The sequence below is a fragment of the Puma concolor genome, chromosome F2 (assembly GCF_028749965.1).
Source record: "Puma concolor isolate L17-30 chromosome F2, mPumCon1.1.hap2, whole genome shotgun sequence".
NCBI classification, from domain to species: Eukaryota; Metazoa; Chordata; class Mammalia; order Carnivora; family Felidae; genus Puma; species Puma concolor.
Genome location: NC_141684.1, coordinates 57354317 through 57368336, shown reverse-complemented (window position 1 = coordinate 57368336; position 14020 = coordinate 57354317). Strand labels below are relative to the sequence as shown.

The 14020-nt window shown below is 35.2% G+C and overlaps 1 long non-coding RNA gene across 1 annotated transcript in view; it reads left to right on the top strand.

Annotated features, from left to right (window-relative positions):
• The window catches only part of LOC147572041 (uncharacterized), a 411310-nt gene extending 398013 nt beyond the window's left edge, over positions 1–13297 (top strand). The window contains exon 6 of the long non-coding RNA XR_015246868.1: positions 7521–13297. This is a non-coding gene — a long non-coding RNA (uncharacterized LOC147572041). The remainder of the gene's footprint in view (positions 1–7520) is intronic.
• The last annotated feature ends 723 nt before the right edge of the window (positions 13298–14020 follow it).

Sequence of the window (14020 nt, the reverse complement as noted above, 5' to 3'; positions counted from 1 at the left end):
AGGGAGGTATTATGCCAAAATCCTCCTGTACAATAATTAGTTCATACTAGAGATATCCAATGAATAATCCCTTGTGAGAGAAAATGCATTTATTCAATGGATTTATTAAAGACATATGTACTGAGAAACTACTGGATACTAGCCACTGGACTTAGAAGAGAACAAGCCTCTCCCTGCCCTTATTCTACCGACAGATACAAGCATTAAACGCACAATATACCTAACTGGAGATATAATTATTTCTGGGAAGGAAAAGTGCAGGGGTACATGAAAGCAGATATGGGCTAGAAGTAGGGTTAGGACTGTCTGAGGAAGTATCCCCAGAGAAGTAATATTTCAACCAGATCCTGAAGATGAATAATACGGAACCAAGTAAATAGAGTGAGGGAACTTCTGCAAAAGGGGAGACAGCCAGTGAAAAAGTCTTGGAAGCAAGGCAGAAGGCCCACATGACCTGGGTATAGTAAACAGTGGTGGTTGACCTATGGTGAGGCTAGGGAGGTGGGCAGGAGCCAAGTAACACATCGCCTCATAGTCATATTAAGGGTTTCTGCTTCATCTTAAAAGCAACTGGAGGCTCTGAAGAGTTTCAGGAAGAGAAGAAACATATTTGCATTTCAAAAGATTGCTCTAGCTGTTCTAGCTTGATCTAGAGGGAAACAAGAGCAGGAAGTCTTTTTAGGAGGTCTTGGTACAGTGAGCAGTGATGGCTGCTTTGGCTGATGTCTGGCAGAGGAAGCGGAGACAAGTAAGTGGTGGGATCCAAAAGACATTCAAAAAGTCACATTAAGTGAAGAATTAGATGGGTCAAGGGAAGGGAGAGGTGTCAAAGATCACAGTTCTATTTTTGTCATGAGCACCTGGGTATAAACTCGTGTTGTCATAGGGATGTCAACCACAGGAAAGAAAGCAGATTTGCAGGTCCTAATAGACACTCAGGGTATCAATTATATGTTCCAATTGTGTCCAGCATATAAAACAAATATTATAAATGAGACACACCCTTAATCTGTGTAGATATGTCAAATGCAAACAGATGAGTAGGAGTTTTTTGTTTTTGATAAAATGTTTAACTTGATTATGACTTTCTTAAATCTGTGACCATTCAAAACATAGAACTATTTTATAGTTATTGTTAGTCACCTGGAAACATGTAAAATGTATGAAGGCCATCTGAAAAATGTTGTACAAAGGAAAAAGGAAGAAAAGGAAGGGAGGAAGACATGGAAAGAGAAAGAAGAGAAAAATAAAGTGAGGCGAATTAATGGAGAGAAGGAAAGGAAGGGAGGGAGGGATGATGCGAGAGAGGAAGGAAGGAATGTGTTTATGTTTTTCTCCATTTATTGTCATAGCTTCCACCACATAGCAAGGTCACTGACCTGTTTTTTAATGAAAACAAATGTAATATACTGGATCTTGCATATGTGATTTAAAAAATCTAATTTTTTTCAACTGAGGGTTCATACTTTTAATTTGGAGTTTCATCTTTAAAAAAAATAGATTGAATTGGATTTAGTATGCTTGTAAATCTGGATTAAGGTTAGTCTGATCTATTCTATAAGCAAAATACCCTATTATTCTTGCAAACCATAAGGTGAGATCAAAGCAATATATTTCCATTAACTAGACATTTTCCACTAAAGGTAAGTCATTTCTTGTTCCTAAGAGAAAGTCTAAGAATAATTTAGAAAGAAAATTCTCAAATGTTGCCCCGTATGACTAGAATAATCATGCACCTAGTGTAAATACAATAGGAAGTCTCGTCCATGTTTCTTGGCCCTGTGGTGTGGATTTTGTAACATGATGCGTGGAATTCTCGGCATGGCGTTGTAATTGAAACATTGTTGTGTGTTACAAGATTCCGTTTTTGATCTCCCTTCCATAATAGTCATTCTTTAATCTTTTTTTCCTCTATTGCCTCATTTTGCCTTCTCAGAGTATTATGCATGCTGAATACCATTATTACTTTTGGTTATTAACTAGGGATGGATTTGGAAAAAAGTAATTTTGTGCTGGCTTGATGTAGCAGAATAAGCTGTCAAACATCATAGCAGGTGACAGTGTGCTGTCCTTCTGTAGAGCTACAGCACAGTGTGTTATAGCTGGAAGGTTATAGGTAATCAGAGAGGATTACCGACGGCAGCTTTATTAAATATCTGTGGAGGTCTACTGTGGCTGCAACCAGATAATATGAGCTTCCAATATGAAAACAGGAAATTATTAATAAACTGGATTGGCTGTTCTGAATGCCCTTGCAAAAGTTTATCTAATTTTATTTTCCAGGGAGATGAATGTCAAGTATTAGATTTATTATTACTTAAGGTGTCAGCCTTTTATTCTTTGAAGTGATTCTCTTTTAATTTGTTATATTTCCCTGGATGTTTGGTGATATTAACACTGTTTAAACCAGAATGTTTCCATTCTCATTTCGTAGTAAGTAAATTTTGACAGTTCAGAACAGAGCAGGGTTTGTGTGTTCTTTCCGATAGTATATGATAAAATCTGGTTTACCAGGAGACTTAGATCAATATGTAAGTTGGCATGATTCTTTCCTACATTCGAATAAATCATTTTTATAAGCTTGCATCAAATACAGTTCTTTAAACCCTTTTTTTTTTTGGTGGAATCTCTAAAAGCAAAGAATTTATTTTGCTCACCTTTTAAAAGAATTCTTGCACTTTTTCAAGAAGATGCTGTTGTTTATTTTTGTTTAATTGCAGCACGAAACAATGAGGTATAGCCTTTTAAGAACTTCTACAACCACTTTTGATGCACCTTTATCTATTCAGCGAGATAAGAAATGCAGCACCTTACGTTTAACACTGTGAAGTTTGACAAGCATTGAAACAAAAAAGGAAGTGTAAATTTTACTAATCAAAACATCTGTACCGTGCAGCCATTTACATTTTCCTATCAAGACATGAGAGAAATGTTAATTTTAGACGACTCTTTTTATGACCTATAATTACTGTCATTAAGAAAGCTCTGGAGACTTACAGGGAGCTTTGACTGAAATACAGTTTGACATGTTCTATAATTAATGCTGAATTAACGTGCTACATGAAGTGCCTCAGAAAAAAAAAAGGTTTCTTTTTCTCAAAGAGAAGTCAAAGAAATTGTATTACAGGAATGCCAGCCAGTGCAGCGGTATTTCAGCTTATATTTTTGGGCCTATGAAAAACTGACTTCTCGAGTACTTTAAAATTATTGTTAAAACTTTCCCTAGTTTCAGGTTGAGTAGGCTATGTATACATAGGCATAGATATTTGTTTCCAAGTTCTTTCATGTTCTTGATGAAAAGTTAATTAATGCTTGAAAGTAGTTAGTTGCTTTTGACATTCTAAGATCACTCTGGGAATACTGAAAATACCAATAGAAGATTTGATCATAAAATGCACACGGAATGCCTCTAGTGTAGTCTTCCTGATATGTTCCTTTAAAGGAGGTTACTGTAGGGGCACCTGGGTGGCTCAGTCGGTCAAGCATCTGACTTCAGCTCAAGTCATGATCTTACGGTCCATGGGTTCAAGCCTCAAGTCGGGCTCTGTGCTGACAGTTGGGAGCCTGGAGCCTGTTTCAGATTCTGTGTCTCCCTCTCTCTCTGCCCCTCCCCTGCTCACACTGTCTCTCTCTCTCTCAAAAATAAATAAACATTAAACAAATTTTAAAAAATAAAGGAGTTTACTGTAAACCTTCACTTGACTATAAGATGCACGAGGGCAGGTTATTTTCTCTTGAAATTGTTTACCAAATTCCTTGTACCTAGAATTGTGCAAGATACATACTGGGTTCTCAATAAATATTTGACGAATGAATTAAGAAATAGGTAATATATTAATAATATTTCAATATTTCCAAAGATCTCCTTTATACTACTATATTAATCAATTTTTTTAAAAATCCCTGACAATGAGACATAACATCTTTTTAGCAATAGATTTCTAGTATGTAGGCTTTTGTGTATGTGTGATTAAAAAAAAAAAAAGACCAGCACTGTTTAGGATAATTATTTTTTTTTTTAATTTTTTTTTTCAACGTTTATTTATTTTTGGGACAGAGAGAGACAGAGCATGAATGGGGGAGGGGCAGAGAGAGACGGAGACACAGAATCGGAAACAGGCTCCAGGCTCTGAGCCATCAGCCCAGAGCCCGACGCAGGGCTCGAGCTCACGGACCGCGAGATCGTGACCTGGCTGAAGTCGGACGCTTAACCGACTGCGCCACCCAGGCGCCCCATGTTTAGGATAATTATTTAAACAAAAACTGCTCAAATGAATTAAGTAGGAAAATCTCATTTTTCTGGGGGAGCACATTTTATATTAGTTCTAATAATTTTATATCAGTCATATTCAAAAGTCTTTGAATACATTTCCAGAGTATCTTAAGTTTCAGTGCTAATATTTGTGAGTAAAAATATATGAAATATTCTGCAAAGGCAAAACTAAACATTATTTTCTTATAATTTTAATTATACTGCTATTAAATTTTTTATTTAATGTTTCTTATTAATTAGAAAAAAGATTTGTTTTTAAATTTAAATGTTAGTTAGCTAACATGCAGTGCAATATTGGTTTCAGGAGTAGAATTTAGTGATTCATCACTTACATACAACACCCAGTGCTTATCACAACCTTAATACCCATCATCCATGTAGCCCATTCCCCATGCCTTCCCTCCATCAACCATCAGTTTGTTCTCTATTGTTAAGAATCTCCTGGGGTTTGTTTCCCTCTCTCCTCTTTCCCCAACTTCCCATATGTTCATCTGTTTTGTTTCTTAAATTTCTCATATGAGTGAAACCATATGGTATTTGTCTTTCTCTGAATGACTTATTTCACTTAGCATAATACATTCTAGCTCCACCTACGTTGTTGCACTTGGCGAGATTTCATTCTTTTTGCTGACTGAGCAATATTCCATTGTATATCTATACCACGTCTTCTTTATCCATTCATCAGTCGATGGATATTTGGGCTCTCTCTGTAGTTTGGCTATTGCTGCTAATGCTGCTATAGACATTCAAATCTATATTCTTGTGGCCTTTGAGTAAATACCCAGTAGTGCAATTGCTGGATTGTAGAGTAGTTTTAGTTTTAGTTTTCTGAGGAACTTCCACACTGTTGTCAGAGTGGCTGCACCTGTTTGCGTTCCCACCAACAGTGGAAGAGGGTTCCTCTTTCTCCACATCTTCGCCAAGATCTGTTGTTTCTTGTGTTGTTTGTTTCAGTCATTCTGACAGGTGTGAGTGGTATCTCATCATAGTTTTGATTTGTATTTCCCTGCTGATGGGTGATTTGTTAGGCATCTCAGATTATTGCATTGCTCAGAGTGTTACAACCTATTGTGGCACCTGAAAGGATTCCTCCTTGTGATAGGAGCAAGCCTGGACTTTACACTAATCTGCTTAACAACATCACTGTGAATTAAAACAAAACAAAATAAAAACCATAAAACACACAAATCCTCAACAGCCCCAGTAAAGGCAAGAGAGTCTGGCATATTTTAAACTACAAATCCTAAAATAAACTGCTACAGGAATCTCTTCTTTAACTTCATGATATTCCAGTGTGAACAAATTTTTGTTTTTGCTGACATTGGTTTAGAAAAAAAATGACCTAATAAACATGTGTAATTATATTGGACAGAGAACTATTATTCTCAACTTTGAAAGCAGGCCTTCATAGGAGTTTCTAAAACAACGAGATTAAAATTGTATAAATGCATAAAAAAAAACCCAAAAATATCACGAGTAGGAAAAATTTAAAAAGGAAACGAAGATTTATGAAGTATAAGTAATCAAAATTAAGGATCATGTCACAGTGCTTTCAGATTTAAATTTTGCTTATCATTGCATACGAAAGTAGTTTAACTCTTTGAAAAAGGGTTTTTGTAAAAGTTTAAATTGTTACGATTATTATTATGATTGCTATTGTAATCATGCTCTATATTATTTATAGCTAAAGAATATCTGATTGTTCAAGAAGTGGAATATTAATTGGGATTTATTAGCTTTATTTGAAATGCCTTAATTTTTTTTTCCTTCTCTCATCTTTTGTGGGAAATTGAGCTCATCATTTTTGCTTTTGGCCCATCCAGAGGAGAGAGGAGGAAAAAGTTTATTCCAATCAGAAAAACTGCAATGAACTGAAGTTAAACCTAGTACACATTTTATTTTTGTAGGCAGGTTTTGCTATTAACTGTCTGGGAAATAAGGAAATAAAAAAATTAGAACAGTGGATTTTTTTCCTCTCCTGAGCCTCTTTATATTTCACAAACAAATCCCACTCAATTGTGAACTTCTGGAGGAGAGGCGACATACACTATTCCTTTCAGAATTCTAACTATGGTATTGGCTTTGATAGAGACACATCCCGACTTTCAGATGAATCCTGATACACAGACAGCCTCTGGGAAGCTGGGGTCCTTTATGTAGAAAGTGGGGGTACAGCTGGTTTTTGGAGCACTTTGATGCCTTATTTGAAGTCAGTAAACAGTATATACAAAGAGTAGTTATAGAAAATATAGAAATGCATACTATATTTTCTAAAAGGTGAATGCTGTATGAATGTGTGTGCATGTGAGTGTGCATGTGTGTGACTGAAACAAACTAAATAAATGCTGGTTAAACCCATGGCTTATAGGCTGTGTTCAAATAAAGAGTTCCTATGGTATTGCTGTTAACTCTTTAGTAAAAGTCCTAAAATGGTTTTAAGTTCCAGCTTAGAGCCTCAATTCAGTAATTGGAATGCATCTAGCCCAGTATATTATTCAACATTTTACTAAATCAAACTGAATACTTATTCTCCTCTCTAAACCACAATAAGCTCTATAACTGGAAGTGTTTTTCTGGAAGAAGTGAGATATTCACCGTCTACTCTCCTCATTCACTTCCTCTGGTTCTCACTGTAGAGTTGAAGTGGGAGGAGGCAGAGGAGGTTGGGGATGGAACAGAAGTTTTTATTTTTGGGTGGCTTCTCACTCCCTGAGCCTGGGGTTGGTTGAGGTGACATTTTTTTTTTTCTTTATGAGGGGCTTTGGGGAAATTCAGAGTCCATCTTCAGTATCTGCAACACTCTTTCCTCTAACCCAGTCTTTCTCCTGGTTTACCGTGCAATCTCTTTGTGGACCAAGTTTTTTCCACGGTAGGATACAAGGGCAGGGCAAAGACCTGTTACTGTCACCAATGCTCTCCTGCTATTTTCTTAGGGATGACTCAGACATCAGTCTACTCTCCCTGGTCTCACCTAGGTTTAGAGGTGCATATCAGATGCTTTCCACAGTCCTGTGGGTACCGCCTCATAAGGCATAAGGTAAGGTTGTAGTACCCCTCAGCCCTCTCTCTTTTGGAAAGGGGAATAGCATTGTTCATTACACTTCCAAGGTGCGGCTTTACAACTCTCTCTCAACCATAACCTTTCTTTATTTTCTTCATCTGGCCAATGGGTGTGGAGTTGCAAAACTCATAATTGTCCCCATAGTAAATTCTGCATTTCAAATCTTTTATATTTTTTTCTCCACAGATCTTCCATTTTACCATCTGTTACAACTTCATTGCAAAAGGTGTGAAAGAAGAGGGAAATGAAATTGGTAAATATTTTGAAGCCAGACTGAAATATTTGGCCAAGTTTCTAGAACAGTGGAACTATTTTAATCAAAGGAAATCTTACTTATGTGGCCAAAAAAGAAAATAACACGAATTGTACTCTTTGAAGTAGAGTTAGTTGATAAGCTTGGAAGGTGGATCTCCCTCCCTCTCTCCACAATTCCCTGCTTTGGAAAGCACTGCCCTCTCCAGAAACCATTGGATCTGAAGAGTATGTATTGGAAAACCTCCCCTGAATACCACATGATGAACAACCAGAAGGTTTACACTACGGAAGACTGGAAAATCAGATCTGTGTGGGGAGACAATGAAGACTATGAAAACAATTAGAAAATAAGAAAATGTTTGCAAAAAAAAAAGTCATAAGGAAAGAAATTGAAAAAGATTTGAAAGCACGGTATTTCGTTTCTGTTAGTTTGTTAGCCAAGCAAAATTACACACATGACACAGGCTTCTTTCAACTTGATGTGCCGAATGGACGTGGTTATGTCATTAAACAATGCAATAAAAGGGAAAGAAACATCATGTTTTGCAGATGAAAAAGAAAAATATTTGTTGGCTGGAGACGCTTGCAGAGTGTCTCCGGCAGAGATGCGCCATTGGCGTTTGAAAACATGAGCACTCTGACTTGCTTTCTATAATGAAAAATTTACTTACATAACTTTATGCTTTTTGATCACTGTTCCAATAAGAAATTGTGTCCTTGGAGGCATCTAATAATCAAAGAATTACCTCATTCACACGATAGAACAATCGCTGGAAAATATAATGGCTAATTGGGATTCTTGAAATTAAACGTGGTGGTGGTATTACTTGTGAAAGGAGACTAAATGGTTCATGATTTTAATTTTAATCCTAAAGAATGACTTTCTAATAGTCATAAATGCCTTTCTTTCAAAGAGGTGATAGACTTCCTGAAAATGTTCAGTCTTAATAAGGATGCCTATTTGGCATGCATGCTTGTCAAGGCATTCAAGTATCTGTGAAGTGGTTGACCCCCAATTTGTAAGTTATTTTGCAGTTTTCCATATCTGTCAGTCTATGACCCCCCTTGACTTTTAAGCTGAAATGTCGATATATCAGAAAAACGGTAACTATCCGGTTGCTAACTTTCTGTGGTCTCAACTTGAACTTTTCCCCACTGTCTCAGCTTACCCATGCACCACCCACCACAGGACAAGTATGCAAGTAAATAGCCTACAAAGATGTAATTTTCTAGTGCTGCATTTCATTTGTCTTCAGGTGACATTGCAGTTCACCTCATGGTCTAAGCTACCAACACGAGACTTATCTCTATTTCCCTCCAACCATCTGACCTACCACATTTCCTGAAGATCTCCAGTGTCCACCCCTACCTATCGCTTGTGATTGACTTCCTTTTTCAGATAAAATTTAAGATCCTCAGCATGGAAAACAAAGTTGTTTGTAACCTGATCCTGGTTAATTGGTAGAGCATCATCTTTCACCACTTTTCCTATGACATGTTATTTTCTAGCAAAAAGAACTTTCAGTTCCACAGACACACACACTGAGAACAAACATAGCTGTGTCTTAAAGGCCTCGGTTCTTTTTCTATATAGAAAATATTTATTCTACTTTCAACACTTGATCATATCTTAACCATTTTTCTCTAATGACCTTTTTATCCCAGTTCAATACCTAATAAATCATTACATTGTCACAAATATATAGTAAGTATCTGTTGACCTTCAAATAATGCTACCTCTGAAGCATCATTGTAGAAATAAAATATGATGTACATGTGTAATTTTAAATTTTCTAGGACTTATGTTAATAAAAGGCAAAAAAAGGAGGAGGTGAACCTAATTTTAATGACATATTTTATTAATTTTAAATCTTATTTCAAAATATAATCAATATAAAATTATAAATGAGACCTTTAAAAATTTTAATATGGTCTTTAAAATCTGGTGTGTATTTTACATTTACAGCACATCTCGATTTGTTCTAGCTAAATTTAAGTACTCAATAGCCTTAATTAAGTACTCAATAACATGTGGCTAGTGGCTTTTATATCCACAAAGCAGCAACAGTAATTGGTCAACCTTGGTTCACCGGTCAAATCCAGTCCAATATCTGTGTGACTTGGGAGCAAAGATAGATTCTCACATTTTTAAATTGTTGAAAAAGATGAGAAAAAGAATATTTATTGACACCTGAAAATGATATGAAATTCAAATTTCAGACTCCTTAATAAAGATTTATTAGAGCATAGCCATGCTCATTTATTTATAGATTTTCTGTGGCAAATTTCATGCTAAAAATGACAGAGTCAATTACTTTTGAGTGGCTGTATGACCCCAAAAGCTTAAAATATTTACCATCTGGACCTTTACAGAAAAAGTTTGCTGACTTCTGCTTTAGAGGGTTCACTCTGCTAGGACCACGATCACATGCTAGTTGTCTTTGTTTGCACTCAACACAGGGCTGACACAGAAAAGAGACTTAATAATTTCAGAATAAAATATATTTTATAAATCCAATGAAATGAACATTTGTTGAACAACTACAGTCCTAAAACACATCCTCTCTACCTATAAATCATACCTTAAAATTTTTCCAGTTCAAAATATGATACCACCAGAACAGAGAAATGATAAAGCAGTCAAAAGCAGAATTCTCAATTCAGACCTGAGTCCAAGCTCCAGTTTTGCCCCATCTATAATCTGGAGTAATTTATTTACCTTCTGTAATCCTTTCATTCAGTAGCTGTAAAATAGGGAAAATAATGCTGACCTCACAGGTTTGCAACAATTAAGTGGATGATGCATGTAATAACAGTATAGTGACTGAACATGCTAAGTTTTCAATAAATGTTAGTTATTTTTGTACATATATCTGAAGTGTCCTATTCTAATTGACTCCTTTCAATAGCCTTTAGTCACTGCTTTTGAAGAAAGTGATACCTTAATTAATTTGTTTTTCAAAACTGTAAGTATTCATTTAGGAAAGTCTCACCACAACTATAAAAATATTTTGGACACTAAAACATATCGTTAGACTATTGGAGCTAGATGAGTCCCTTAAATGTATATACACACCTACTCTGTTTAAATGGAAATGAAGAATATCTTCAAAGGCAAAAGGGGGATTTCTGTATAAAGAACATGAAAGAAATATTACTTAGAAAGCTTTAACCATTTTAGAATCAGAAACACACATGTTTTAGCAATATACTATATAGCTTTACCCTAGACCCGTAAAACATTTAAGTCACAGTGTAAAAATTAATAAGTGATGGTAAATTGTTAGAAAATATCATTCTATTTAATATTTTAAAATTCTTCAAATCACGTAGCTCCATTTATTTCCCTTGTTGAAATGTTCACGTAGCTGAAAATAACCCTTTGGACAGTTATGTTTAATTTAGGTTTTATGGCTCCTTGGAGTGAAGAGAGGAAGAGAGCTGTAATTTTCTGGACGTAGAGAATCGTTTGCTATGGTAAACTGGATAAATGCTTGGGTTGCCTCATGGGAGTAGGCATACAGAAGAGTAGCTGGTTCTATTCTGCTGAGATGCCAGGGTCCCCCTATTCTTTCCAAATCAGTGGCCTTAGAGGGATCGTGAATTGCTGAGGTAGAACAATCCTTACTCCTCTTTATCTCTCATCTACTGCCTTTGAAATCAACGGGAGCCGCATACTTGGAAGCAGCACAAAGGGGAAGGCTGGAAATAAAAATATGGCCTAGGATTTGTGATGCTCAAGTGACTCTGATCCATTTCTCCAATAGCGGTAGGACTGAACTAAGCGAGACTTATCACTGACACATCGCAGTTCATAGTGTTCTAATTCATTTTACAGAAGTAATCCTATTCCAGCTCTACCATGACTCTTTTCAATAGGACGTGTGCTTTGGTTTCATTTGAAATAATTCTTCATTAAGTTCATAATACCCGGTGTTATCAAATTATGCAGATACAGAAAGTGCCAGGCCTTCTTTGTGAGCAAAATTAAAATGGTTAAAAACACCTATGATATGTAATGCTCACGTGTCACGTAAAATACACCCCCAACATGCCAAAATTTTCTCTTCCTTCATTTAAGCAGTTTCTGGAATTCTACACCTGTCTTTCTGACTAAATAAATATGGGGATAAACAAAACCATTTGCTTCCTTATTCTGCATACAACAAAATACACTTATTCTTTCTTATGTGTAGGATTGATATTTTAAAGCTAATGCTCAGCTTAGCACCTGTTCAATTTTATGGATGCCCTGCACATCTAAGGTACTGTAAACCTTATAGAAATCATGCCCTGTGTCTACCTAATTGGCTTAATATCAGTATATATTATTTTGTTTTGTATTTAGAGGCTCTTCATCATCAATTATGAGGATTTTGATTTTACTCCTTCACCTAAAATAAAAAATAAAAAAGGAAACTAAAATGTGTTGCATGCATTGGAACCATACATAAGGGAGCGAGAGAATAATTATCACTGTATAATATTTTACAATGGAACGTTTCAGATTGTTACTGAAATTAAAGTGTTGATTTTACTTTTTTCTTTTTAATTTGTAACACTATGTTCCACTTTTATAAATTTACTTTATGCATCAAAAATAGATGGAATTGTTTGAAATATTTATTACCATGAATTGGTCACAAACAACACTATGAAAGAATTATATTGCCCTTAGCTTCCTTGGATTTAGTGATTTTTCTCCTACAAAAAAAAAAAAAAAAACAATATTCACATGGTTTTAAATGAGAGAAACCAGCCATTTACTGAAGAGAGAAATAAGATAAAGGGTCCAAAATTTAACTTCATGTTACTGACAAACACATAATTGGTATTATATTTTTGTCAATCATTTTAGTTAAAAAAATATTCTGTAGTTTATTTTAAAACTGTTACTGTGTAAATAATATTTTATTTAAGTGTATAATTATACATCAGTTTCAATTCAAAATAACATAATCTTTTGGATTCTTTAGAGTCTAGTTACACACTGAGTAAGCAGTCTCTTGTTTTAAGTCAAACTTCTATCACTAATCATGGAGGAACAAAGATGTGTCCAAATTTTGAAGGAACATGGGTGTCCCAAAGCTCAGATAATGAATTTTAGCTCTCTCTGGAGAAAAGCCTTTCCTGTATGTAGCCTGGCAATATTCCAAGATTTCTTTTTAAAAGTAACTCCATATGTGTACTGAAAATAAGCTAGTGATGTTTTAAATCAACTGGAAAGAGAGGCTGTTCTTTTCAATATTTTTTTCCTGAGCATAACTTTGAAGTGCAGCATTTGGGGATTATGAAGGTTTGGGTTACCTGCTGAATGAAGGCATGGAAAATTATTTGAAAGTACCCTTTTTTTGAAAGTGTACTTTAAACTTATGAAATATCACCTGTGGTTAAGAGAAGGTATGCAATTCAAAGCATTTTTTTAAACCTAAAGACAAAGAGTTAATTTTAAATTGTGATTATATTTTCCAAGTTTTCTATGGCTACAAGATCATAATCAAAAGTTTGCGGTTCACTTCTTTTTAAAGTCAAGGGATGATGGGGACGAGTAAGTGCTATTGACTTAAAGAAAATATCGGTACATTTATAATGAGTTGGGTACTGTGCGCAAAACTGAACCAAAGGCTACAGCTTACTATGCTCTAATGATTGTCTCACAGCAGGTATTTTAAGTGATTTCATTTCCAAATAAATTCAGCTTGCATCTATTTCTTGGTAATGTGTTCTGAATTTACTTGATGCATCCAATACTACTTCAAAATATTCAACTAACATTTTTAGCAAGGGAAAAGTACTGTTTGGCCAAATTTGCATCATGTAAATATGAAGGAAAATGTATGTGAATAAGCATTCTTTTTCAGAATGCAAAGTAACTGTACTAATATGTCTTGTTTACATCATGAAAGATATCCTTTGCCTAATCTATCGCAGACACACTTGATATAGCTGGATACTGTCTAATAGCATTGTAAACAGACATGAATAGTTACATAGTTAAATATTTACTTTAGTACACAAAACACTTCACTCTATCCAAATAGGAGAATGCTTCCGTCTTCTTTTAGTAACAATACAAGATGATAAAAAAGTAACAAAACATCTGACACTTACTAAAGTAAATGGCAATTGTGTTAAAAAATCATGCTGGCGAGAGATTGTAAGGAAATCACTACGGAAACTCATTTCCAAAGTAAGTCAACATTTTTAATAGGTAAATTATTCTTCTTTTATGTATTTTAAGTGCAATTTGGTAAGTTTATAACTTATAGTAAGACAGTAACATTCACTGGAACATATGTTACATGAAATAAAGGAATATTTATTGAGTGTGCCTATCATGTGGCAGGCATTGCGCTAAGGGCTGAGAAGCCAGTAAGATATATTGCATGCTAGCTATTGATAAGTGTTAAGGAGAAAAAGAAAATAGTGCA